Source organism: Callorhinchus milii, unplaced genomic scaffold (genome assembly GCF_018977255.1).
Source record: "Callorhinchus milii isolate IMCB2004 unplaced genomic scaffold, IMCB_Cmil_1.0 Scaffold15, whole genome shotgun sequence".
In the NCBI taxonomy this organism is placed as follows: domain Eukaryota; kingdom Metazoa; phylum Chordata; class Chondrichthyes; order Chimaeriformes; family Callorhinchidae; genus Callorhinchus; species Callorhinchus milii.
In genome coordinates this window covers 1266171-1291512 of record NW_024704756.1, presented here as the reverse complement: position 1 = coordinate 1291512, position 25342 = coordinate 1266171, and the positions used below count along the sequence as shown (strand labels likewise).

At 49.5% G+C, this 25342-nt stretch overlaps 1 protein-coding gene across 1 annotated transcript in view; it reads left to right on the top strand.

Annotated features, from left to right (window-relative positions):
* Window positions 1-7273: 7273 nt before the first annotated feature.
* Window positions 7274-25342, top strand: part of LOC103177033 (probable E3 ubiquitin-protein ligase MID2) — a 94227-nt gene continuing 76158 nt past the window's right edge. Inside the window, exon 1 of the mRNA XM_042340809.1 lies at window positions 7274-7445. The gene's annotated coding sequence lies outside the window, so the exon portion shown is untranslated. The remainder of the gene's footprint in view (window positions 7446-25342) is intronic.

Below are 25342 nucleotides of genomic sequence, written 5' to 3'. Positions count from 1 at the left end.
CTCTGGTCCCACAACCACTCCTGTCGATTCCTCCCACACTCAATGCCCCACATTGAGAAATAGTCAACCTTCCACACTCCTAGTTACAGTCTCGCACTGGGACTGACCGGGTCATCAACAACAACAGCAAATGACATTTACAAAGCGCCTTTTACGTCGGGAGAACGTCCCAAGGTGCTGGACAGTCAAGAATTTACACCAGAACTATTGGTTGAGATCAGGAGGAGTGGAGGGCAGGGAGGGTGGGGGTAGGATGGGTGGCTGAAGGCACGGTTGAAAAGGAGGGTCTTGAGATGGGCCTTAAAGGAGGCAGTGGAGGAGGTGAGGTGAAGGGACTGTGGGATGGAGTTCTAAAAGGTGGGGGAGAGAGGCTGAAGGCCCAACCGCCGATGGTGGGGCGGCCCGGGAAGGGGAGGTGGAGCAGGCCAGACCCCGCTGATCGGAGGGAGCGGGTGGGTCGGTGTGAATCAGTCAGTGACCAGCGCTGGGGTTAACCCGCACCTTTTGTAGATGAAACGCAAAATAGTGTAGATGCTGGAAATATGAAACAAAAACAGAAGTCGCTGGGAACACTCAGCAGGTCAGGCAGGGTCTGTGGAGAAAGGAATGTTTTGAAACGTTGACTCGTTTTCCTTTCTCCATAGATGCCACTGCCTGACCTGCTGAGCAAGTGAGCGAGCGAGTGGAGCGAGTGAGTGAGTGAGCGAGCGAGCGAGCGAGTGTGTGAGCGAGTGAGTGAGTGAGTGAGCGAGCGAGTGAGTGAGTGAGTGAGTGAGTGAGCGAGTGAGCGAGTGAGTGAGTGAGCGAGTGAGTGAGTGAATGAGTGAGCGAGTGAGTGAGCGAGTGTGTGAGTGAGCGAGTGTGTGAGTGAGCGAGTGTGTGAGTGAGCGAGTGAGTGAGTGAGCGAGCGAGTGAGTGAGCGAGCGAGTGAGTGAGTGAGTGAGTGAGTGAGCGAGTGAGTGAGTGAGCGAGTGAGTGAGCGAGTGAGTGAGTGAGCGAGTGAGTGTGTGAGCGAGTGTGTGAGTGAGCGAGTGAGCGAGTGAGCGAGTGTGTGAGTGAGTGAGTGAGTGAGCGAGTGAGTGTGTGAGCGAGTGTGTGAGTGAGCGAGCGAGCGAGTGTGGAGGGAGGGAGGGAGCGAGCGAGCGAGCGAGCGAGCGCGCTGTAAATGCAAGTTGTTATTGTTGTCACAGTGCAGGGACTGCGGCTGAGGTCCTGTTGGCCGGCGTTGGAATGGATGGCCATTGATTGCCTACAGGGAATACACTGCTGGATTCCATTAAGCACTCGTCACGTTGTAGGAACTGCACTCACTGCTCTCCCCCTCTCTCTCTCTCTCTCTCTCTGCACAATGCGGTCTCTGGCACAGCCTTTTGTATTTCACAGTCAACTTGGAATGGAGTCAGGGACACATCTGGTCCATAACAGCAGGAGTGCCACACAAGCAAAGTGCACACTCTATGCAGTTAGAAACTATTTGCTCAAGCGCATTAAATTAATCCTTTGTAGCTTGAGGCCGAGACATGTGAAAGGCCTGTGTTTCCTCACACGCTTCTTGTGTTAATTAAGCTGTATTCCTCGCTCTCTGTTACTCCTATTGTATTCAATTTCCGTCCAAATGCCCCTGTGTGTTTCACCCCACCTGGTAAACTGCTCCAAACAGTGATTTCCATGGTCTGTACAGCGTGCAAACCGGCCACTGGCCTTTTGAAGCCCTACTTCGGGTCTTCGAACACGCAGTCCAGGCTGACATTAGTGCTGCGCTGGGGAAACGCTGCATTATCAGAGGTTCCATCCTTCGAATGAGATGTTAAACCGAGGTCCCATCTGCCTGTTCAGGGGGACGTTAAAAATCCCATGGCCAACAATCCCCCAAATAAAACTGGTCACTCACTCCTTGGCTATCTGGGGGACATTGCCGTGCACAAACTGGCTGCTGCGTTCACTACACTTGACAGTAAATCCTGTGAGGTGCTTTAAGACGTCTCGACTGTGTGAAAAATCTAGGAATATTTTTAAAAATTGTTCCCTCACGACCTCTGGAGATGGGGCTTAAACCTGCAACCGTCTGACCCCGAGGTGAAAGAGAGCCAGGCTGACAGTCATCGAAAAGGACTCCCTTTACTCATGGCTTGAGGAAGGTGCCCTTCAAAAGCAATAGCAGGTCAACTGAGAACGTCAGCAACATCGAACAAGGTTCCAGTAAAGACTGTGTGTCAATGTGCTCACTGAGTGCCACCCACCTGACAGTCGTCCTCCCAACAAGAAAGGCACTTTACAAATGTAATCGTGTTGATGGTTTTGTTGTTGTTTGACTTGTGGCATTGGGTCTGGGTCCTGGGCTGAGGGCTGTGTTATAATATGATAATAATAATAATAATAATAATCCTTGCATTTGTTATAGTGCCTTATCACGTATTGTTGAGAAGTTTCAAAACGCTTCACAGAATATTTTATGGGTGAAACACGGCAGCCAATTGCGCACAGCAGCGTCCCACAAACAGTCGTGGATCGAGTGACCAAATTATTTATTTATGAAGGGATCATTACCCCCGGAAAAGCGATCCACCAATTGACTAACAAGCCGGTTCCTACTTACTGCTGTGTAAACAGAGGCGTGTGGAGTAAGGAAAGTTGCCTGAGGTTTCACCCTGGCCGGGAATTGAACCTCATGCTTGCGAAGCGAGTGCTATAACCAATATGCTACAAGGCTCCACTAGTGTAAGCAGAGTGGCTGCTGGGCTGAGTGTCTAACAGTGGCGTTGGACGTTCCCACCAGATGTTGGAAATAAACTGCTGGAAGGAACAGATCTCTGCGGCCTGAAGGCTCGATCGGCTGCCAACCTCTCATTAATTGCTCACATATTTGGGATCACACAGAGCTGTCGCATTACGCCCTCATTTTTGTCATTAACCTTTGACCCGTGGCCGAGTCTCCTGGGAAGACAGTTGCTATCTTACAGACAGCAGCTGAGAGTCAGGTGGGGGGGGGGGGGTGGGGTTGTGCGCGCTGTCTCATGAGCTCACAGGCCATGGTTATCACTTCATCCCTGGTCCCCACTTTACTGTCAGGCAGCCCTGGAGTTGGGCAGCTTTGCTCCTCCTGTCTCTGAACTTCAGTCATTCACAGCTGCCTGGGTCCAGGGGCCTGGTGGAGCCATGTGCCAATGCTATTCCTGCATTGGCTGTTCAGCTTTCATAACCCTGACAGCCAAAGTCCCAGTGGGTAACGATGTTCCTGAGCTGGACAAGCAGCGGGAAGACTTGCCAGCTAATGCTCTCAGTGACAAGCTCAGTGACAAACTCTGAACGCACATTCTGGGGTCTCCAAACCCGTAACAGGAGCAGAGTGGGAAGATTCCCTGCCCCCAGTGACTGGTTTGCCCTTCCAGACCCTGCCAATGAGCCCGACTACCATGAGCAGTGCCGTGTAGTACTGTGGACTATCACAGAGAGTGGACTCGACAACATTCCATTAATATGCACGTCACCAACAGCAGCTCAGCCCCAGAGGACCTGGTTACCTCCCCCCCTCCCCCATTCCCTTCCGAGGATTAATTTCCCCAGAGCTGCCTGGTCCAATCCCCTTCCTGTGTGATTTCCCCTGTAATCTGTCATGTTCTTTCTCTTCAAATACAGATCCGATTCCCTTTGAAATGTTACAGGCTCAGGCCTCAATTGCCACTCTTGGCAAAGCATTGCAAGCTTTCACAACATTTATAATAACAACAATCCTCGCATCTGATATGGCGCTTTATCGCATCATCGAAACGTCTAAAAGTGCTTTGCAGGATTTGCTGTAAGGTGTAGTGACTGGGTGTTTTGTGGGCCAACTCAGCTGTCAATTTGTACATAGCAACGTCTCACAAACAACGACCGAGTGAGTGACCAATTCCATCACGGGATTGTTGGCCAGGTCACAGGGTGAGAAAACCTCCCTTCTCTTTTTGAATAGTGCTTTAGGATTTTTAATGTCCACCTGAACAGACAGACGGGACCTCAAAATCTACCCAAGGATTGCTGTTATTACATTGATCTGAAAATCCTAATGGCTTTAACTGTTTTGGGTGGATGTTGAGGATCCCATGGCGCTGTTGCAAAAGAGAAGGGTGTTTCTCTCTTTTGGTGTCCTGGCCCAAAATTCCCCAAATAAAATCAATTGCTCATTTCACAGCTGTTTGTGAGATATTACTGTGCGCAATTGTGCTGCTGCATTTGCCTACAAACATATAGTCACAGTAAATAAAGTGAAGTGCTTTGACACAGCCTTCCAATGTGATAAGGCGCTATACCAAATTATTAAATTTGCATGATTGTTCCCAAGTAATTTATCTCCATATTTCCTGAGGGAGGGAGAGAGAGAGAGGGGGTGGGGGGGGGAGGGAGGGAGGCAGGAGGTGGGGGAAAGCAAGCGGTGGGATGGTTCCCAGCGTTCATACAGCAGCTCATAATTACAGCAACAAAGAAGGGAAAAGAAAATGCAATTAAACCCAGAAGGCTTGGTTTACAAGCCAGTGACTTCATGTTTAAAATATTTTCCATGATTTTATAATATATTCACAGCCGTCTGTCCCCATGTGGGGGTGAGGAGGAGGGGGAGGTGTGGGGGAATGGGGTGGAGGGAAGGAGGTACTGTTTATAAACCATGGGAGGCAAATACTCTTTGGAAAGTGATCAAGCATGTTATGCAACTCGAAGATTTTCTCTTTGGAAACAAAAGACTCTTTTCAAAATACTGTAGCAAGATCACAGACAGGGAGGTTTGACGTCTTAATAGTATGATTCACAATAATTTTCACAAGGAATTTGTAGAGTCCCAGAGCGTAGTGGTTAGAGCACTCGCCTCGCAAGCGAGAGGACCTGGGTTTGATTCCCGGGCGGGACGAAACGTTAGACAAGTTTCCTTACTCCACACGCCTCTGTTTGCCCAGCAGTAAGTTGGAAGCTGTTTGTTAGTCGATTGGCGGATTTCTTTCCGGGGCTATTGAACCCTCCCCCAAAAAATGTGAGCACTCAATCCACGACTGTTTGTGGACACTGCTGTGCGCAATTGGCTGCTACGTTTCACCCACAAAAATACACACTTTACAGTAAGTCCTGTGAAGGGCTTTGGGACATCTCAATGACGTGTTAAAGCGCTGTATCAAATGCACGGATTATTATTATTATTCAATGATCCTTTCCCAGGGCGGGCTATCTATGTGGGATATTTCCCGAGAGTCTCCGCGATCGGCTCCCGATACCACCCAGAGCCCAACATCCGGGTGAGGGGCAGTCAATCATCGCACAGAGATCCCCTTCCTGATGAATGACAGCCCCGATAGCCATTCCCGCCCAGATCCCACCCTCCTGTTTCTCCCCGACAAAGTTTTTAAATGCACGGAAGTTTCCCCCATGACGTGCGCCCCCTTTTTAACCTGAAGATGCCCAGCCCTCTTGGGGAGCCAGCCCGCCACTAACAGGGAGATTAGGATATTAAGGGGTGTGGCAAAAGGCGGGTTCACTGGGATTTAAAAATGTAATAAACTAGTGAAACAGGGCAATGGGCTGCTGCCTGTCCTCCTGCTCTCATTTGACCACATTCGTGGTGGGGCAGCACCTTCAATGCTGAATCTTCACAGGGAATTGCTGTCGAGTGTAGTGACTGTGTGTTTCGATATGTATTTTGTGGAACGATGTGGAATATGTGGGACTCTCAGGCAGGTTTGGGTACTCTTATTACAATAATAATAATCCTTACATTTGATACAGCGCCTCATCACGACTTCGAGACGTCTCAAAGCGCTTCACAGAATATACTGTAAAGTGAATTGACTGTACATTTTGGGGCAAAATGTGGCAGCCAATTGCACACAGCAGCGTCCCACAAGCAGTCGCGGATTAAATGACCATATATTATTTTAATATTACACCCGGAAAGTGATCCACCAATCGACTAACAACCGAGTTCCTACTTAATGCTAGGTAAACAGAGGCGCGTGGAGTAAGGAAACTTGGCCAACGTTTCGCCCTGCCCGGGAATCGAATCCAGGCCCTCTCGCTTGCGAGACGAATGCTCTAATCACTACGATACAGGACTCCATTCTCAAGCACGGTGATGGGTTTCTGCATGTGGCAGATATCCGACTGAACTAAACCAATTATGGGGTGGTGGTGGGGTGGCCTGGCAGGGGGGAGAGGTGGACTGGTTCCTGCTCAACACAGTGTGAGATCAGACAGAGCGATCGGGGGGAGGTGGGAAACTCGGAGCATAAATGAGGAATCCGTCCTTTGGATAGACGTTAAACCAAGGTCCCGCCTGCCTGTTCAGGTGGGTGGTAAAGAGAAGTCAGCTTCAGCACTCCCAAGACACAAAGGACGCTGTATAAATGCAAGTGTCTCTTGTTTTTGCTCTCCTGATTAATCAGTCACTCACTTCATGGCTGATTGTGGGACGTTGCTGTGCGCAAATTGGCTGCCACATTTGCATAACAACTACACAGTCACTACACTTTCACCCACAAACTATACAGTCAATTCACTTCACAGCATATTCCTGTGAAGCGCTTTGAGACGTCTCAACAATGTGATATGGCACTATATCAAATGCAAGGATTGTTATTATTATTATTACACTTTAATAAGCATTAAGTAGGAACTCGGTTGTTAGTCGATTGGTGGATCACTTTCCGGGTGTAATAATCCCTTAAAATAATATATGGTCATTTAATCCGTGAATTACAGTGAATCCTATGAAGGGCTTTGAGAGGTCCTCTCGGCGTGAAAGGATTATTATTATATTATAAGAGGAGGGTTGGAGAGTGTAGGAATGGTGGCATCTGGAGAATGGGACTTTTGCTGTGGGCTGCCATGTACAAAGCTCCTCAGTGTTAGTGCAGGGCTGAGTGGCGAGAGAAAATCAGCAAGCAGAGGATTTCCTCAGCTCCGACCCAGCCCAGCCCAACCCCAGCCTCCAGCCAGCTCCCAGGACAGCCCCCACACCACTCCCAGCCCCGAGTCCAGCACTGCCCAGTCCCCAGCACCGCTAACCCCCAGCGCTGCCCAGCCCAGCAGCAGGGTAAGTGGTCACAGCTGCTTCAGAGATGAAAGGCAAACAAGCAGCGGAATTATGTGTGGCCGGGGCGAGCCTGTCCTCTGGGCTTCCCGTCTCTCTCGCTCCTTCTGGCTTTGTTATTTGTTAGTCTAATCAGGAGAGGGAGAGAGAGAGCAGGAGCTGGAGAAAGAAAGCGAGAGAGAAAGAGGGAGAGAGAAAAAGAGCTATAGAGAGAGAACGAGAGCTTGAGAGAGAGAGAAAGAAAGAAAGCTACAGATAGAGGAGTGAGTGGTGTGTGGACACTGTCCTACACAGATTACTGGAGAGGAACTGCATCCAAACACAGAGCCAAGCTGTACAAGGAGATAGACCAACACAGCCACAGGCGAGTGGAGTGAGCACTGATGGACAGAAGGTAAGAAAGACTGTATAAGGATGGTGTGTGAGGTGGCCTTGAGAGAAGAGCTGGTGGAAAGACACCCCTAATCATTGCCTGTGACTGGTATAAAAACGTCTGATGTTGTACTGTGGGACGATCCCACCTTAAACTGATCCCATCTTAAACGTGTGTGCTGGGATCTGGGCAGGCTTTCCGTCCCTGTCACTGCTCCACACAGCCCGGCTCTGTCAGCTTCATAATAATAATAATCCTTGCATTTGTTATAGCGCCTTATCATATCACTAAGACGTCTCAAAGCGCTTCACAGAATATACTGTGAAGTGAATTCACTGTATACTTTGTGGGCAAAACGCGGCAGCCAATTGCGCACAGCAGCGTCCCCACACACAGTCGTGGACTGAGTGACCACATTTTTTTTGCGCTCCGAGACGCTGCCCCACATGAAGGGCGCTGTATAAATACAAGATGTTGTTGTTGTTGCTGCTGCTGTTATCACCCCAGGCCGAGCAGCACAGGCGCTGGGGTTAATGCGGGGGATGGAACGTTAGTGTGTGTGTAATATCCGTTTGACAGAGAGAATGAGTCCTGTCACTCTCTGCCTGTCACTCTCTGCCTGTCACTCTCTGCCTGTCACTCTCTGCCTGTCACTCTCTGCCTGTCACTCTCTGCCTGTCACTCTCTGCCTGTCACTCTCTGCCTGTCACTCTCTGCCTGTCATTCTTGTGTATGTGGGGTTGGGGGGATTGGGGGGGGGTCACTCACTGTGTCTCTTTGTTTGTGTGTGTGTGTATATCACAAAAACAGGATGAGGTGTTAAACTGAGGTCCCGTCTGTCTGTTCAGGTGGAATGTAAAGATCCCACAGCGCTATTTGAAAAGAGAAGGGAGTTTCTCTCTCCCGGTGTCCTGGCCAACAATCCCCCAAATAAAATTGGTCGCTCACCCCATGGCTGTCTGTGGGACACGGCTGTGTACAACTGCTGCTGTGTTTCGCCCACAAATTTCATTTCACTTTACAGTGTAGTCTATGAAGCGCTTTTAGACGTCTTAATGATGTGATAAGGCACTGCAACAAATGCAAGGATTACTAGCTACTACTACTACTGATAATACTTGCATTTCATACAGCGCTTTTATTGTTATCATTTATCACAAGAGGTGGCCCATCGCGCCTGTTCCACGTGGCTAACTGTAGGGGTTACTGACTGTAGGGGGGGGCTGACTGTAGTGGGGGGGCTGACTGTAGTGGGTGCTGACTGTAGTGGGCGCTGACTGTAGTGGGGGCTGACTGTAGTGGGGGGCTGACTGTAGGGGTGGCTCACTGTAGTGAGGGGTTGACTGTAGGGGGGGCTGACTGTAGTGGGGGGGCTGACTGTAGGTGAGGCTGACTGTAGGGGTTGCTCACTGTAGTGAGGGGCTGACTGTAGGGGGGGGGGGCTGACTGTAGTAGGGGGGGAGCTGACTGTAGGAGGTTGCCGACTGTGGTGGGGGCTGACTGTTGGGGGGGCTGACTGTAGGGGGAGTGTGACTGTAGGGGAGGCTGACTGTATGGGGAGTGTGACTGTAGGGGAGGCTGACTGTATGGGGAGTGTGACTGTAGGGGAGGCTGACTGTATGGGGAGTGTGACTGTAGGGGAGGCTGACTGTATGGGGAGTGTGACTGTAGGGGAGGCTGACTGTATGGGGAGTGTGACTGTAGGGGGGTGCTGACTGTAGGGGGAGTGAGACTATGGGGGGGGCTGACTGTAGGGGGAGTGAGACTGTAGGGGGAGGCTGACTGTAGTGGGAGTGTGACTGTCAGGGGTGCTGACTGTAGGGGGGTGGGTGACTGTAGGGGTGGGGCTGAGTTGCTGACTCTGGGTTTATATAATCTTGGCTGTTTATTAGGATTTGGCCGCATGACAGCCTCTCCCGGATTAACGTGATTCTCACACTGAGATCAATCTGTTATTCTCCTGTTCGACAATCTGATCAAACCCAGTGTACTGCTGACCTGACATGACGTGACTGTTTCCCTGTGGATTCCAATGCGTGGGCACTGAGCTGTGCTGACAGCTATTGAGCGGGCGGGCGGGCTGACGGGCATAAGTCAACGATAGGCAGCGAGGCAGAGATAGTAAACAAGTTGACCCCTGGAGAGGGTAAGGGCACAGCCCCTGACCGGCCTGAGAGGCACTGGACCAAATGTAAAGATTATTATTATTATTCAACGGGCAATTTTTTTTACAGAATTGCCAATTCACCATTCAGCATTGCCCACTGAAGTGTTTTAGTGTCCAAGGTTTTATAAAGCAAGGGTTAGAGACACAGTAAAGCTTCCTCTACACTGTCCATCCACACTCCAGGTCAGGGTTAGAGACACAGTAAAGCTTCCTCTACACTGTCCATCCACACTCCAGGTCAGGGTTAGAGACACAGTAAAGCTCCTGACTGAGTCTTTCTTCACATGAACATCCATTTGTAAAAGCAGCCTCTATGGGTGAGCTAAGACGATGGATTGATTGATTGATAATCAATGGCATCTTCCTGCGGCTGACTGCACAGGCTCAAACCGCGGGTGGAGAGAGATTAAACCCTCACCCACCAGCCCGCACCAGCTCAGCAATAGCGTGTCCTCCCCCCAGGTCACTCGCTCCTTCGAATACCCTACACAGTACCAGCAGATGAGCCAGTGCTTACGAGCTTCCTGCCTCCCACAGTTAACTCCACTTCAACACAACAACCACCTGCATTTATATAGTGTCTTCACATGGGGTAGTGTCTTGGAGCGCTTAACAGAGCCTGATGCCGAGCCGGGGGGAAGGGAGGGGAAGAGGTGACCGAAGGCACGATGGAAGAGGAAGGTCTTCAGGTGTGATCTGAAGATGGGTAAGGAGGGGGCAAGGCAGATAGATTGAGGTGGAGAGTTTCAGGACGTGGTGGCTGAAAGCATGGCCGCTGATGGTGGAGCAGAGGAGACGAGGGACGTGTAGAAGTTGGAGTCAGCTGAGCGAAGGGGATCAGTAGCGGGGTGGGGTGTAATCAGGTTGGAGAGGTAGGGAGGTGCTAGCTAGCGGGTGATGTGATTTGTGAGGATTTTGAAGTTTTTGCTGTTGCAATAAGGAGCTGGTGGAGCCTGGTGAGGACTGGAGAATACGGATTTTTGAATCAGTCGGATGTTTTGGTTGGTGGAGTTGGGAGATTGGTGAGAAGAGCATTGGAGTAATCGAGGTAGGAGGTGGCTGATGTGAGAATAAGGTTTTCAGCAGCTTAGGGTGTGAGGCATTGTCAGCGGTGAGTCTATGGTGGACATCGATATGAGCATCACAGACTTTATTAGACAAAATAACCATCACACCACTAAAAATTCCACCGTATCCTAACCTTTAGAGCTCACTCCCTCTCTCTATCCATTTTTAAATCACACCCTAAAAACGAGTTCTGATCCCAAACCACTGTGAAGCGCTCCCAGATGTTATCCGATGTGAAGTAGTGACTGTACTTTATAGGTGAACGCAGCAGCCAATTTGTGTGCAGTGGGTGGCCAGTTTTATATGGGGGGATTGTTGGCCAGGACACCGGGAGAGAAAACCTGCCTTCTCTTTTTGAACAGTGCCGTGGGATCTTTAATGTCCACCAGAACAGGCAGACAGGATGTCAGTCTAATGTCTTATTAAAGGATGACCTCTGATAATGGGATGGTGCCCCTCAGCACTGTGATGTAATGGAGCATCAGCCTGGCCTGTGAGCAGAAAGTGCCGATGTGGGGTTTCTATCCACAATCTTCTCAGCAGAGGTCAGAGCGCCAGTGAGCGAGCCAGGCTGACATCGCGCCTGGGTGGGGTGAGGGAGGTGCGGCTCAGGGTGTAACAGCTGACATCAGTGTTCAGCAGCTCAGACAGCTGCTGTGAGCATTTCCCTGCTAACGTGCTGACAGGAACTGCGGGTCGATCTGGCTTGACCTGAACTAGCTCACAGCACATTTGCTGTGGAGCTCAACAGGTTGAGGAAGATCGGGACAGGTTCATTCCCGATGTTCTGCAGCATTCTGTGGAGTCCTGGGGGATTGGGATTTGCTTGTTGAGGGTGTGATGAGGAGCAGAGCCTGGCTGGTGAGGTGCAGGGTGTTGCCATCAGCTCCTGGCCTGTCTGTATCACGCAGCATCAGGAACCAGTAAGCTCAGCACTCAATCGCCCTGCCAAAGGATTATGTTATCAAATGATCCACAATCAAACCAAGAATTAAAGAGGAATTTGGCGTAGGAACAAACAGAGAATTCGCTTCCACAATGCTCAGTCAAAGGCCATAGGTCCTCTTGAAAGCAAAGAATAAAAATAAATCTTTACATTTGGTGCAGTGCCTTTCACACTGGGAGACTGTCTCAAACCGTTCCCCAGGATTCACTAGAAAATGTAGTGACTATGTATTTATTTTGTAGGCAAATGAAGCAGCCAGTTTGCACATAGCCATGAAGTGAATGACCAGTTTTATTTGGGGGATGAAGCCCATGAGCCTGGCTTAGTGGGTAGCGCTTCCTCTCCATGTGAGCCCACAATCCTCTGACCGAGAGAGGAGAGGTCTAGTGGGTCTATAATAATAATAATAATAATAATATAATAATAGGAGAGCCAGGCTGATATTGGGCTTCCCACCGCCTCCGCTTTGATGCACTGGCTGAATGACATTGGAACCCCAATTCCCTGGTTGAGGTGCTCCATTGCTAATCTCATAACTCAATGAATTAATCCTCATCATACATGCTAATCACACAGCAATGAGGGGTGTGAGGTCACACTGGGCTGGTGAGGCTTAAAGTGGAACACACGCTGTGCAGCAATCTCTCTCCCCCACCCCCCCCGACACCTCTCCAGCTTTGGCCAGCGGTCAGGCCTTGTTACTGGAGATGTCCTCAACATAGACCACTCTGGGGCACCTCCTGGCATGGATGGTGCTATCTAAATGCAATTTGCTATTGTTGTTTTTGACCTACAGATCAAACGTAATGATTAGTATTATTGTTAATTATTATTGTCACTGAGCCTTAGACCACCCGGGAGCCAGCCATGACTGACTGCATCTTGTCTCTCTTCAGCTTATTGCACAAAGCAGTCACTACACCTTACAGAATATCCCGTCAAGCTCTTTGTGACATCCACCCGCGCGATGTGAATGGCCCAGTACCATATGCAAGGATTATTATTATGTTATTTCAGTTTAAATCGCTTCATAGTGGTAATTTCTAATAAATATAATTATGATGTTATTGCAGTTTAGATCACTGTGTAGATGTAAATTCTGAGTGTTTTTTAGTGATGGTTCAGCCAGTCCCAATAACACTGCCAAGTTACTCTTTAATGGATATTATTTTTCTTACGATATTTGAACTTCCTAAATTAGCCACTTTTTGCAGGAGGTGCACATTTTGTGCACTGGGTATTTTGTCAAGTTATTTCTGAATTGTCTTATTAACAGTCCCAGTTGCAATGATGATTATAGGAACTCGACTTGTCTTGCACCTCTCCATGCTTCCACATTCAGTTTGTAGGTCGACATACTTCCTGATCTTCTCTGATTCCCTCTTCGTACGTTGTAGTCAGTTGGAATGGCCACGTTAGTGGTACTTCGAGTACAATTTAGTTGTTTATATAATGATGAAATCTGGTTTATTACTGTTCTATGTTATGCAGTTGTGAGTCCCAGATTATTGTGATATTACCTTTGATGTTCATACCAGTTGGCCTTTGCGTCAATATCAAAATCTTTACAAATTGTCCGGTGGATATATTTAGCCACTTTTTATTATTCTTATGTCTTAATGTGAATTCCTGCTGATTGATTCTATCTCCTTCCCTCGAGACCTGCTCTTAAAGAGATAGGGACTGAATTCAGTGATATTGCTTAAATCATTTAAGGAATACTTGAGATCACTATAGCAGGGGTTGGGGCGGACGGGTGGGGTAGGGGTTGTGGCAGTGGTGGGGGGTGCTTGGGGCTAGACATTCTCACAAAGGGGTTGTTATCCGATTCCATCCGATTAACATTGTTAACTAATTTAGCCGATTATAGAGTCATAGAATATCACAGCACAGAAGGAGGCCATTCAGCCCATCGTGCCTGTGTCAACTCTTTGGAAGAGCTGCCCAATCAGTGCCACTGCCCCGCTCTTTCCCCATATTCTTGCAATTTTTTCTCTTCCAGTACCTATCTAATTCCCAATTGAAAGTTGCTATTGAATCTGTTTCCATCACCCTTTTAGGCAGTGCATTCCAGACCATAACAACTCTCTGCTTAAAAACATTTCTATTAATTTCTTTGTGTTCTGTGTAACACTGCGAGTGGTTGTGAATCGGATCAGTGAACCCATTCATTGAAACCAAACCACTTGTAAACACTGAACTAACAAGCGGAATGATGGGTGGAACTGGCGCTGTGCTCACTGAATAAATAAGGCCTGTGGTTTCATGTCAAGTGGCTAGGAAATGTAGCGGAGGAGCACAGGAGGGGGCCAATGAGTCAACAGGAATGCTCTGTAAGTGCAGAAAATGGTTGAACACAACAGGACCCACTCTGGTCAATACAGACCCTTCTTGCTTCACTAGTCTTCCCCCGCCCACCATCACCATCCTACAGACCCATATAAATAGCAATCCCTCTACCACCGACAACAACTTGCATTTACATAGCGCCCTTCACGCGGGTAGAGTCCCGGAGCGCTTAAACATAATACAATGTCCATCAGGTCGGTGGACGTCACAAAGATCCACAACGCTGTTGGTAAAGTCAAGGGAGTTTCTCGCTCCCGGTTTCCTGGACAACAATCTCTCAAATAAAATTGGTCACTCGCTCCATGGCTGTTTGTGGGACGCTGCTGTGTGAAACTGGCTGCCTTGTTTCACCCACAATCTGTGCTAACGGGTAACCAGCCTCTGTCCGTACTGCATGAGGGGCCACTAAATAAATGCTGTTGTTGTTCTTGTTGATGTACATCATCAGGTGAACAGCTCTCACACCGTGAAGTGCCCATGTTATCTTGCTGGTAATCTAGTCCCAATTACACTGGTAAACAGGTTACCGTCACTGAGAGAGGAAAGCAAAAGGAAACGGAATAGAAATAAGTACAAAGGAATAATCTATCTCAGATAATGAACCCTGACAGCTCCCCACCCAGTGAGTAACTGAGCTGTGCAGTTTAGCTCGCAGTCTGTGCTGACTCAGCACATTCTTGGGATGGAGAAAATTAGGCGAGGAACAGCGCAGCAGGCACCAACTTCCTCTCGGCAGCTCAGCGTTCTTGGCAGGTGGACTGTCACTGAGGAGCAACGCACAGTCTGTGTAATCAGTCAGCACAAGGCAGCGTAATACTGATCACACACATCTGTGTACACACTCCACATAAAGACCGCTCCCTGCATTGTGCTCCTCATGTCAGTTAATCCATTTTGCTCACAAAATATACAATCAATTCACTTTACAGTATATTTATACAAAGCGTTTTGAGACGTCTCGACGACGAGGTATCAAGGATTATTATTATAATAAACTGAGAAAAATGAGTCTTATATTTGATAACTCGCCTTTCATGACTAGAGGGCATCTCAAAAGCATTTCACAGGCTATACAGTTAAACGCAGTGACTGTATTTTGTAGGCAAAATGCAGCAGCCAATTTGGACACAACACTGTCCCACAAACAGCCATGGAGTGAGCGACCAATTTTATTTGGGGGTTTGTTGGCCAGGACACCGGGAGAGAGAAACTCCCGCTCTTTTCAAATAGCGCAAAGATATATTAGACAATTCCCAGTGAACGTATATTCCCTTGAGAAATAAAAATTTCCCAGGAAAAGTGGTTCAACCATAGCTGAATAGAGAAGTTAAGGAAAGTATAAAATTAAAAGAAGAGGCCTATGACATTGCCAAAAAGAGCTGTAAACCTGAGGATTTGGAGGGCTTTAGAGATCAGCAAAGGATAACCAAGAAACTGATTAAGAGGGAGAAAATGGATCATGAGAGTAAACTAGCCAGAGATATAAAGACAGATTGTAAGAGCTTTTACAAGTATATAAAGAGGAAGTGATTAACAAAAGCAAATGTGGGTCCCTTACAGGCAGAGACAGGAGAAATTATAATGGGGAATAAAGAAATGGCCGAGTCACTAAACAAATACTTTGCTTCTGTCTTCACGTTGGAAGATACAAAAAACTTAAAGAAATAGCGCGGAGCCAAGAGACTAATGTTAGTGAAGCACTTAAAGAAATTAGTATCAGTAGAGTAATAGCACTAGAGAAATTGATGGGACTACAAACTGATAAATCCCTTGGACCTGATGGCCTGCATCCTAGGGATTTAAACGAGGTGTCTGCGGAGATAGTGGATGCGTTGTTTTTGATCTTCCAGAAATCCCTGTTGATTGGAAGATTGCAAATGTAACACTGCTATTTAAGAAGGGTGGGGGAGAAAAAATGGGGAACTATAGGCCAATTAGCCTGACCGGTGGTAGGAAAAATTCTAGAGTCTAGAATTAGGGACGTTGTTGTGGGGTACTTAGAAAGTCATAATATGATTAGGCAGTCAACACGGTTTTATGAAAAGGAAATCGCGTTTAACAAATCTTTTAGAGTTTTTTGAAGATGTAGATGTGGATATAATGTACTTAGATTTTCAGAAGGTATTCAACAAGGTACCACATAAAAGGTTGTTTCATAAGATTAGGGCTCATGGAATTAAGGGTAATATATTAGCATGGATCGAATAATGGTTAAGAGGCAGAAATCCGAGAGTAGGGATAAATGTAGCTCAGTGGTTAGAGCACTCGCTTTGCAAGTGAGAGACCTGAGTTCAATTCCAGGCAGAGGGCGAAACCTTGGGCAAGTTTCCTTACTCCACACAGAGCCTAATAATAATCCCTCCAAAACCCAAAACAATAATAAATTGGTCATTTTCAATCTACGACTGTTTGTGGGACATTGCTGTGCGCAATTGGCTGCCGCGTTCGCCCACAAATATACAGTCAATTCACTTTGCAGTGTGTTCTGTGAAGCGCTTTGGGACGTCCTCCCGACGTGAAAAGCGCTATATCAAATGCAAGGATTATTATTATTATTATTATTATTAAATGGGTCATTCTCAAATTGGCAGGTTGTGACTAGTGGAGGGCCACAAGGCTCAGTGCTTGGGCCTCAACTGTTTACGGTCTACATCAATGACTTAGATGAGGTAATAGAGCTTAACGTATCTCAATTCGCTGATGATACAAATCTAGGTGGGAAAGTAAGCTGTGAGGAGGACACAAGGAGGATGCCGAGGGATATAGACAGGTTAAGTGAGTGGGCAAGAAGGTGGCAGATGGCTTATAATGTGGGGAAGTGTGAAGTGTAAAGATCCCACGAGGCTATTAGGAAAGAGAAGGCAGTTTCTCTTCTCTCTCCCGGTGTCCTGGCCAACAATCCCCCGAATAACACTGGCCCCTCACTCACTCATGGCTGTGTGACGCATGTAGGCACGCACATTGCCTGCTGTGCTCTCCCCCCCCACCTCGTTCCTCCTCCTTGCTCCCCCCACACTCTCCCCTTCGCTCCCCCCCACACTCTCCCCCTCGCTCGCCCCCACACTCTCCCCCTTGCTCCCCCCCACACTCTCCCCCTCGCTCCCCCCTACACTCTCCCACTCGCTCGCCCCCACACTCTCCCCCTCGCTCCCCCCTACACTCTCCCCCTCGCTCGCCCCCACACTCTCCCTCTCGCTCCCCCCCACACTCTCCCCCTCGCTCGCCCTCACACTCTCCCCTCGCTCCCCCTCACACACTCCCGCTCGCTCCCCCCCACACTCTCCCCCACACACTCTCCCCCTCACACTCTCCCCCTCGCTCCCACCCACACCCTCCCCCACACTCTCCCCCTCATACCTCCCCCTCGCTCCCCTTCACACTCTCCCCCACACTCTCCCCCTCAAGCTCTCCCCCTCGCTTCCCCCTCACTCTCTCCCTCTCACACTCTCCCCCTCGTTCCTGCCCACACTCTCCACCCTCACACTCTCCCTCTCACACTCTCCCCCTCACTTCCCCCTCACACTCTCCCCCCCCACACTCTCCCCCTCGCTCCCCTCACACTCTCCCCCCCACACTCTCCCCTCACACTCTCCCCACACACTCTCCCCCTCGATCCCCCCACACTCACCCCCTCGCTCCCCCTCACACTCTCCCCCTCACACTCTCCCCCTCGCTCTCCCCCACATTCTCCCCCTCGCTCACCCCACACTCTCCGCTGTGCTGCCCCCTCACATTCTCCCACTCGCTCCCCCCACACTCTCCCCGCCCAACACTCTTCCTCTTGCTCCACCCCCCACTCTCCCCGCCACACTCTCCCCCTCGCTCCCCCACACACTCTCACCCCCATATTCCCCCCTCACTCCCCCCAGACTCACCCCCCACACTCACCCCCCCACACTCTCCCCCCCACACTCTCCCCCCCACACTCTTTCCCCCCCACATTCTCCCCCCACATTCTCCCCCCACATTCTCTCCTCACACTCTCCGTGGCTCTTTGAGTGCAGTAATGATGGTTTCAGTCCTGACTTAATTGTGTGTGGGACGGGGGTTGTGTTAGGGGGAGAGGGGGAACGCTGGAGCCTATCTCAGTGAAGGCTTTGGCCATCTGTCAAGCAGCTCAGTGTGTGTCGTGTGTAGCTGGGATGTGGTGAGCTTTAGAAAAACTAAACGTCTCTGTGTGAGGCGATTCAGATCTCATCACAGAGGGCACGTCTGGGCATCGAGACCCCAGGCACCAAGCTGCCGAGGTGGGGCACTCGAATCGCCATCAAGCATGAGCCTGAAAACAGTCACTACGCTTGAATCTTGCGGTGTCTTGAGACGTCCCCCTGACGTGGAAGGCTCTGTGTCAAATGTAAAGATTCTTTTACTTGGACTGTGTTCAAAGTGGAATTCACACTAATTGACTTGATGGATTAGTTTTTCGAACAGTAACCACTCTCTGTCAAAAACAATTCTCCTCAGCTTCTCTCCGGCTCTTTTGCCAATTATCTTAAATCTGTGTCACCTGGTTACCAGCCCACCTGTCAGTGGAAACAGTTTCTCCTTATCTACTCTATCAAAACCCCTCATCATTTTGAACATCTCTATTAATTCTCCCCTCAACCTTCTCTGCTCTGTGGAGACCAATCCCAGCCTCATCCCTGGTACCATTCTGGCCGCTCACACTCTAGCCTCCAAATGGGAGAGTTATGGGATCAAGCCCCCACATCAGGACTTTGAGCTCACAGTCTCGGCTGACACCCCAATGCAGTGTTGGGAGTGTTTCTGCAATGTCAGAGGTGCCAACGTTCAGATGAGATGTTAAACCGAGGTCCCGTCTGCCTGATCAGGTGGATGTTAAAGATCCCGTGGTTCTATCGGAAAAGCGTATCTCTCTCCCCAGTTTCCTGGCTGACAATCCCCCAGAGAAATAGCCATTCCCATCCTGGCTGTTTGTGGGCAATCACTGCATTAGACACTAATTGAGGTGATGGATTATTTTTTCGAGCAGTGCCGTGGGATCTGTAAGGTACCACCTGAACAAGCAGACGGGGGTCTCGATTAATGTCTCATCCAAAGGACGGCATCTCCCACAATACAGCACCACCCCAGGCCGGCACTCGGTTTAACCCACATGCATTGTCTGAAATGCTGACAATTATTTCTCTAAAACCAGGTTTGCTGCACGTCTCCTGTGTTTCTATTCTAGTACAGACTGTATTCCCTGGTCGACCCTCGCGCTCTCCCCACCCCACCCCACCCCACCCCATCCGCACGTGTGGGGAGAGCAGATGGAATGTCACAGTGTTATTTGGAGGAAGTGTGGAAACATGATGGGAAGCCTGACCAGGAATGTTGAGGGCTGAGCGAGCGAGTGACCCGACCATAGCTTCAGGGCTGATACACAGCGGCAGTTAACCCCTCAATTGCCAGAGTGTTAGTCCCCAACATTACAGCATTCCTTCCAGGAGTGTGGCTGAGAACAATATCAGAGCTATTTTTATCCAACGTATCCTGCCCCCACCCCCTCTCCCCTTGTATTTTGCTCTCTGACTTGCATTCCAAGAGCTGGGGTCTGTCAACAAATAAACCCACAGGCTTCCCTTCCCACAATCTGTGTAATATATTCTGTTCGGAATCTCACGTCTGTGCGGAGAGAGAACAGTTTGCACACTTCAACTCCCCACAAACAGCCCACAAATTGGAGTGACGTGACTAATTTTATTTTAGGGTTTCTTGGCTAGGACACAGGGAGAGAGAGAAACTCCCTTCTCTTTTCAAATAATGCTGTGTGATCTTTAACAATACAATACAAAACTACAATTGTACAGTGCCTTTCATGTCAGGAGGACGGCCCAAGGCGCTAACACCCACCTGAACAGACAGGTTTAACGTCTCATCAGAAGGATGGACCCTCGACAATACAGCTCTTCCCCAGCCCTGCACTGGAGGGTCAGCTCATACGGTGTGATTCCAAGTCCTGACACGACTTGAACCCAGTGACTCAGAGGCGAGAGCACTAACACTGAGCCAGGCTGACACACAATAGTATGTACCGTGTGTGTATTCACAGCAGTAAAAGGACATGACTGCACTGTGCGCTGTGTTACTGATGTCTCGAGGTCACCAGGGCTGTCTGGCAGCTCAGCTGGTTAATGTGCGAAAATCTCCGTTACATAAACACCAGAGAGACTGGCAGCAAGTGTGAACTCGGGGTCTCACCAGCACAGTCACACCTCTCACACACCTCGTGTTACTGCGCTTCCTGCCTGGGTTGTGTGAGTGAGGGTGAAGGAGAATCCATGTCCTCACTGCCCTGAATGCGTCACTGGCTCTCACCCCGTGACCCCATGTTCCCTCGACCGCAGAGTCACAGGCCCCTGGGGTTCATGGAAAGGAATTTGCCCTTCCTCTCTCTCTCTCTGTCACCTTGCCGGCTGGCCAGCCCCTGTCAGACTGTGTGCCTATTGGTGTCAAATAACTGGAATCGTTCTCTCTTCCCCGTGTTCCCATTAGTGAAAGGCTGGGGGGGTGGGGTTAACCCTTTCCTGCCCCTGCTGGCTTGAATGGATTCCACCCCAACACTCTTCCATTCATTCAGCATCAGCTGTTGGTCAAGCCTGGGAGAACCTCCCTTCTCCTTTCAGCCAGTGTTAGAGGATCTGTACTGTCCACCTGAACAGACAGGTCCGCGGGAACTTGGTCTAACATTTCATCCAAAGGACGGCACCTCTGACCAGGGCTGGATTAACCGATAAACCACTGTGGCCGAGGGCCCTGATGTCTGAGTGGCTTTAGATATGATTGACATCAGGTCTCTCTTCCTGCTATGAGGCTTTGCGGAGAGGAAAGGGAAGAGGAGCAGAGCTGGAGGGAAGAGGCAGTGTGGAGGGCAGGAGCCATATCTATCAGCAACAGTGGCGCTGAAAATAGATTTTGTTGCAGACAGTGTTGATAGATTTGTGCACTTTCTGGATGTCATATCACACGTTAAGTGTGAGAAAATTCCGAGAGAAATCCTTAAGTATATAAAACAGATTCACTTGATGGAATCAACATTTCCAAATGTGGCCGTTGCTCTTCATATGTTCTTAACACGACCAGTAACTGTCTGTCAAGGTGACTCTTGTTCTTAAAGACGAATCTCATCAAAAACTCACACAGATCGCTTGTGAGAACACGTGCTCTAACCACTACACTACAGGACTCCACAATGATGCCCTTTGCCCAGAACAGGACAATCACTGAGTTCCAATAACATGGACTAAACACTGATGGTACATCGCCTCTGTGTCTCTTTCCTCATCTAATGTGAGCCCTGAGGGATGACGCTAGGCATTCTGTAGACACATCTTGGTCACGTGAACAAACAAACGTAAGTTCCGGTCAATTACACTCTTGAAAGCTCTTAATTGCTGATCTGGACAGTGGTCACCTGGGTATCAGTGAGGACAACACTCAGTCACTCCAGCAGATAAAGTGTTTCACCAGCACAGCTGTGACTGTTCCCTCTGGAGCGGTCTATCATCACACACTCATCCATTGTAGGAACCAGTTAACATCTTCGTCTCAGCTGGGCAGACAGTAACAATAGTAATAATGCTTTTGATTTAGTACCGTTCACGTCAGGAGAACATCTCAAAGTGCTTCACTGGATTTACTGTGAAGTGTAGTAACTGTGTGTTTTGTAGGTGAACGCAGCAGTCACTTTGCGCACAGCAACCTCCCACAAACAGCCATGGAGTGAGCGACCAATTTTATTTAGGGGCTTGCTGGTCAGGACACCAGGAGAGAGAAACTCCCTTCTCTTTTCAAATAACAATGCAGGATCTTTAACATCCACCTGAACAGGCAGACGGAACGGGACCTCAGTTTAATGTCTCACCTGCAGTGCTCCCCCAAGTACTGCATTAAACTGTCACCTTAGGCTTTGGGTTCCAAGTCCTAAAGTGGGGCTTGAGGTCATAACCTTCTGGCTCAGAGGCGAGAGCGCTGCCAACTGAGCCAGGCTGACAGTGACACACGGGAGGGCAATTTGAAATGGTAAACAACCTAATGTGCGTGAAACTGTGATGAGTCTGTTACTGTGTGAGTCTGTGGGCTGTCAGTTTGTTTGCCAGGCAGTGCTCTCAATGGCAAACTATGTGGTTTGAGCTGGTTAGACTCTATTTAATGTTGTTATCCTCACTTGCACCAAATTCCTCAGGCCCAATCCTCGCCAGGCTCCTCTGTCTTCCCACAGATTGACTTCAAGGTCCTCACCTATAAATCTCTTCACTCTCTAGCACTTCCCTGTCTCTCCAATCGTCTCCCAAGACCCTCTCTATGCCACCATTGGTGACCGAGCTTTCAGCTACTACCCTTAACTTCTGGAACACCCCATTGCTCTTCTCTATCTGTCTTTATGACGGCCTAAAGAAAAAATTACAGTACCTATTGTTCTGCCACTTCGCTTCCTTGCTCCATCGGCAGTCGGGCCTTAAACCTTTCTGATCCCACCCTCTGGAGCTCTTTCCACCTGGTCTCCTTCCTTACCTCTTCAAAGCCCATCTCAAGACCTTTGCCTTTGACTGTGCTTTCGGCCCCCACCCACCCTCCACCCCTTTTAATTCCAACCCCCGGCTTGGGTACAAACCCTTATAATGTTGCTGTTGTTGTTCGGGGTCTGACACTGTCTCCTGTGTGAAGAGCACTGTATAAGCTTGTTGTGTGGAGGGAGTGATGAAGTGGGATTGGAGGCTGGGAGGTGGTGGCCCCAGGTTCAGTGCTGAGCTGGCTTGGAGCTCCGCGGGAAGCCAGGAACTGGAACATGTTAAAGAATTTCCAGACACAAACTGCAGCCAGTGAGCCAACAGCTGGTTTTATAGCTTTCTATATATAAACAGATTTTGGCAGCGCTCACTCTGCATCTCTTTAACACGAGGGGCCAGTCACTGTACACACCCTGTGTTACTGCTCTCCCCATTAGTTACAGCATTGGTCTCAGCGTTGGGGGGGAGATCAGGAGCAGCTTCTGTAATAATAATAATCCTTACATTTTATACAGAGCCTTATCACGCGATTGAGCTGTCTCAAAGTGCTTCACAGGAATCCCTGTAAAGTGAATGGACTGTGTATTTAGTGGGAGAAACGTGGCAGCCAATTGCGCACAGCAGTGTCTCACAAACAGTTGTGGATTGAGTGACCACATTTTATTTTGGAGGGGTTATTACCTCCCCCCATCCCCCTGAAAGCGATCTGCCAATCGACTCCCAACCAGGTTCCTACTTGGCTCCACAGGTTCCACAGCCCCTGCCAGGCAAACAGAGTTTGTGTGGAGCAAGTAAAGGAAACTTGCCTAAGGTTCTGTTTTTATAATAACAATAATCCTTCCGTTTGATATAGCGCCTTAGCACGCTATCGAGAGGTTTCGAAGCCTTTCACAGGATTGTACTGTCAAGTGCACTTTTCAGTAGGTGAATGCAACGACCATTTTTGCGCACAGCGATGTCCCAAAGACAGCCAATTTTATTTGAGGGATTGTCAGCCAGGACACCAGGGGATCAATCAATGTGAAATTGTCTCTAAGTCAAAAGCCCCATTATATAGTCTATGAGGATCTGGGGTGTCATCTTCAAGGGAGATGTTAAACTGAGGTCCCAGAACATTAAAGATCCCACAGCAATAGTCAATAAGAGAATCGAGTTTCTCCTGGTGTCCTCATTGACACATAAAATTGGTCACATGGCTGTGGATGTTGGATCCATTCACATTGTCCAGCCTGAGGAGATAGCTATTTGTTAGGTCAGACCATAAAGGGATACGGAGCAAAGGCGGGTAATTCGGCCTGAGGTACAGATCAGCCATGATCTTATAGAATGGCGGAACAGGCTCGAAGGGCTGAGTGATCTACTCCTGTTTCTATGGCTGTTTGTGGGATATTTGTTGTGTTCACCCACACAATACCAGTCAGTCACTCCAGCAAAAATGCTGCGAAGGGCTTTGAAACGTCTCGACGACGCAATAAAATGCGACACCAAATGGAAGGATTATTAAACGTTAAACGGGTGGAACAGGCTTGGTGGGCTGTATGGCATCCTCCCGGTCTTAGAATGGGCGCGGGTCCAGCACAAGCTATTGTTGGCGTCACCGAGCGAGGCTGGGGATGAAGTGAGTGTTGCTGGGCCGGGCTGGGCTAAGGGTTATACAGTTCCCTCTGGTCTCTCCTTCCCTTATCCCTGTCAGCCTCAGGATTGCACAGTACATTTACTGACGTGATCCATCTTGGCCGAAGCCGCCACTGACTGACTCACTGCCAGCCATTCTCATCTCAAAGCCCATAAAAGGGGAATCACCCATTTTGTGGAGTGAAATCGAACTGGTTATTCGCTCGATGTCAAACCTGAGTATTTCGTTCGATTTTGTGGTTGTCTTTTTTGATGGATAAAATAACCCCCCCCCCACACCAACCCACCCCGTGTGGTCTTAGGGCAAAGTGCTGGACATCAGTCAGGAGCAGAATATAGTGAGGTGGGTGGGAGGAGAGCCAGAGAGAGAGGGGGGGGGAGAGAAGAAGAGAGAGAGGGGAAAAGAGGAAATGAGAAGGGGGATGAAAGAGGGAGGGAGAATGACAGAGAGAGAGTTGCACACAAGAGAGAGGGAGAGATGGTGAGAGAAGGGAGAGAGAGAAGGAGAAAGTGGGCAAGAGAGAGAGGGGGTGCAGAAAGGGGAGAGATGGAGGGAAGGAGAGAGGAGAAGAGAGGGGAGAAAGATGGAGGGGAATGGGGAGAGAGAGAGAGAGAGAGAGAGAGGAGAGGGGAGAAGAGAAAGAAAGAGAAGCGAGGGGGAGGGCGCAAAAGAGAGAGAGAGAGAAGTGGGTTGGGGGTGGGGTGGCAAGAGGGAGAGAGAGAGAGAGAGAGAGAGAGGTGGGGGGAATGGGGGCACGGAGATGCTGCCATGTTGCTGCTGACTTAGGAAAGGCACAGCCCAGATCCCCTCACACCAGTGATGTGAGGTCCACACACACAGCCCCAGACAGTGCCCGCACACCGCACCAGTCAGTGCCCGCACACCGCACCAGTCAGTGCCCGCACACCGCACCAGTCAGTGCCCGCACACCGCACCAGTCAGTGCCCGCACACAGCCCCAGTCAGTGCCCGCACACAGCCCCAGTCAGTGCCCGCACACCGCACCAGTCAGTGCCCGCACACAGCCCCAGTCAGTGCCCGCACACCGCACCAGTCAGTGCCCGCACCACCAGCCCACAGGTCAGTGCCCGCACACAGCCCCAGTCAGTGCCCGCACAACCAGCCACCAGTCAGTGCCCGCACACAGCCCCAGTCAGTGCCCGCACACAGCCCCAGTCAGTGCCCGCACACCGCCCCAGTCAGTGCCCGCACACAGCACCAGTCAGTGCCCGCACACAGC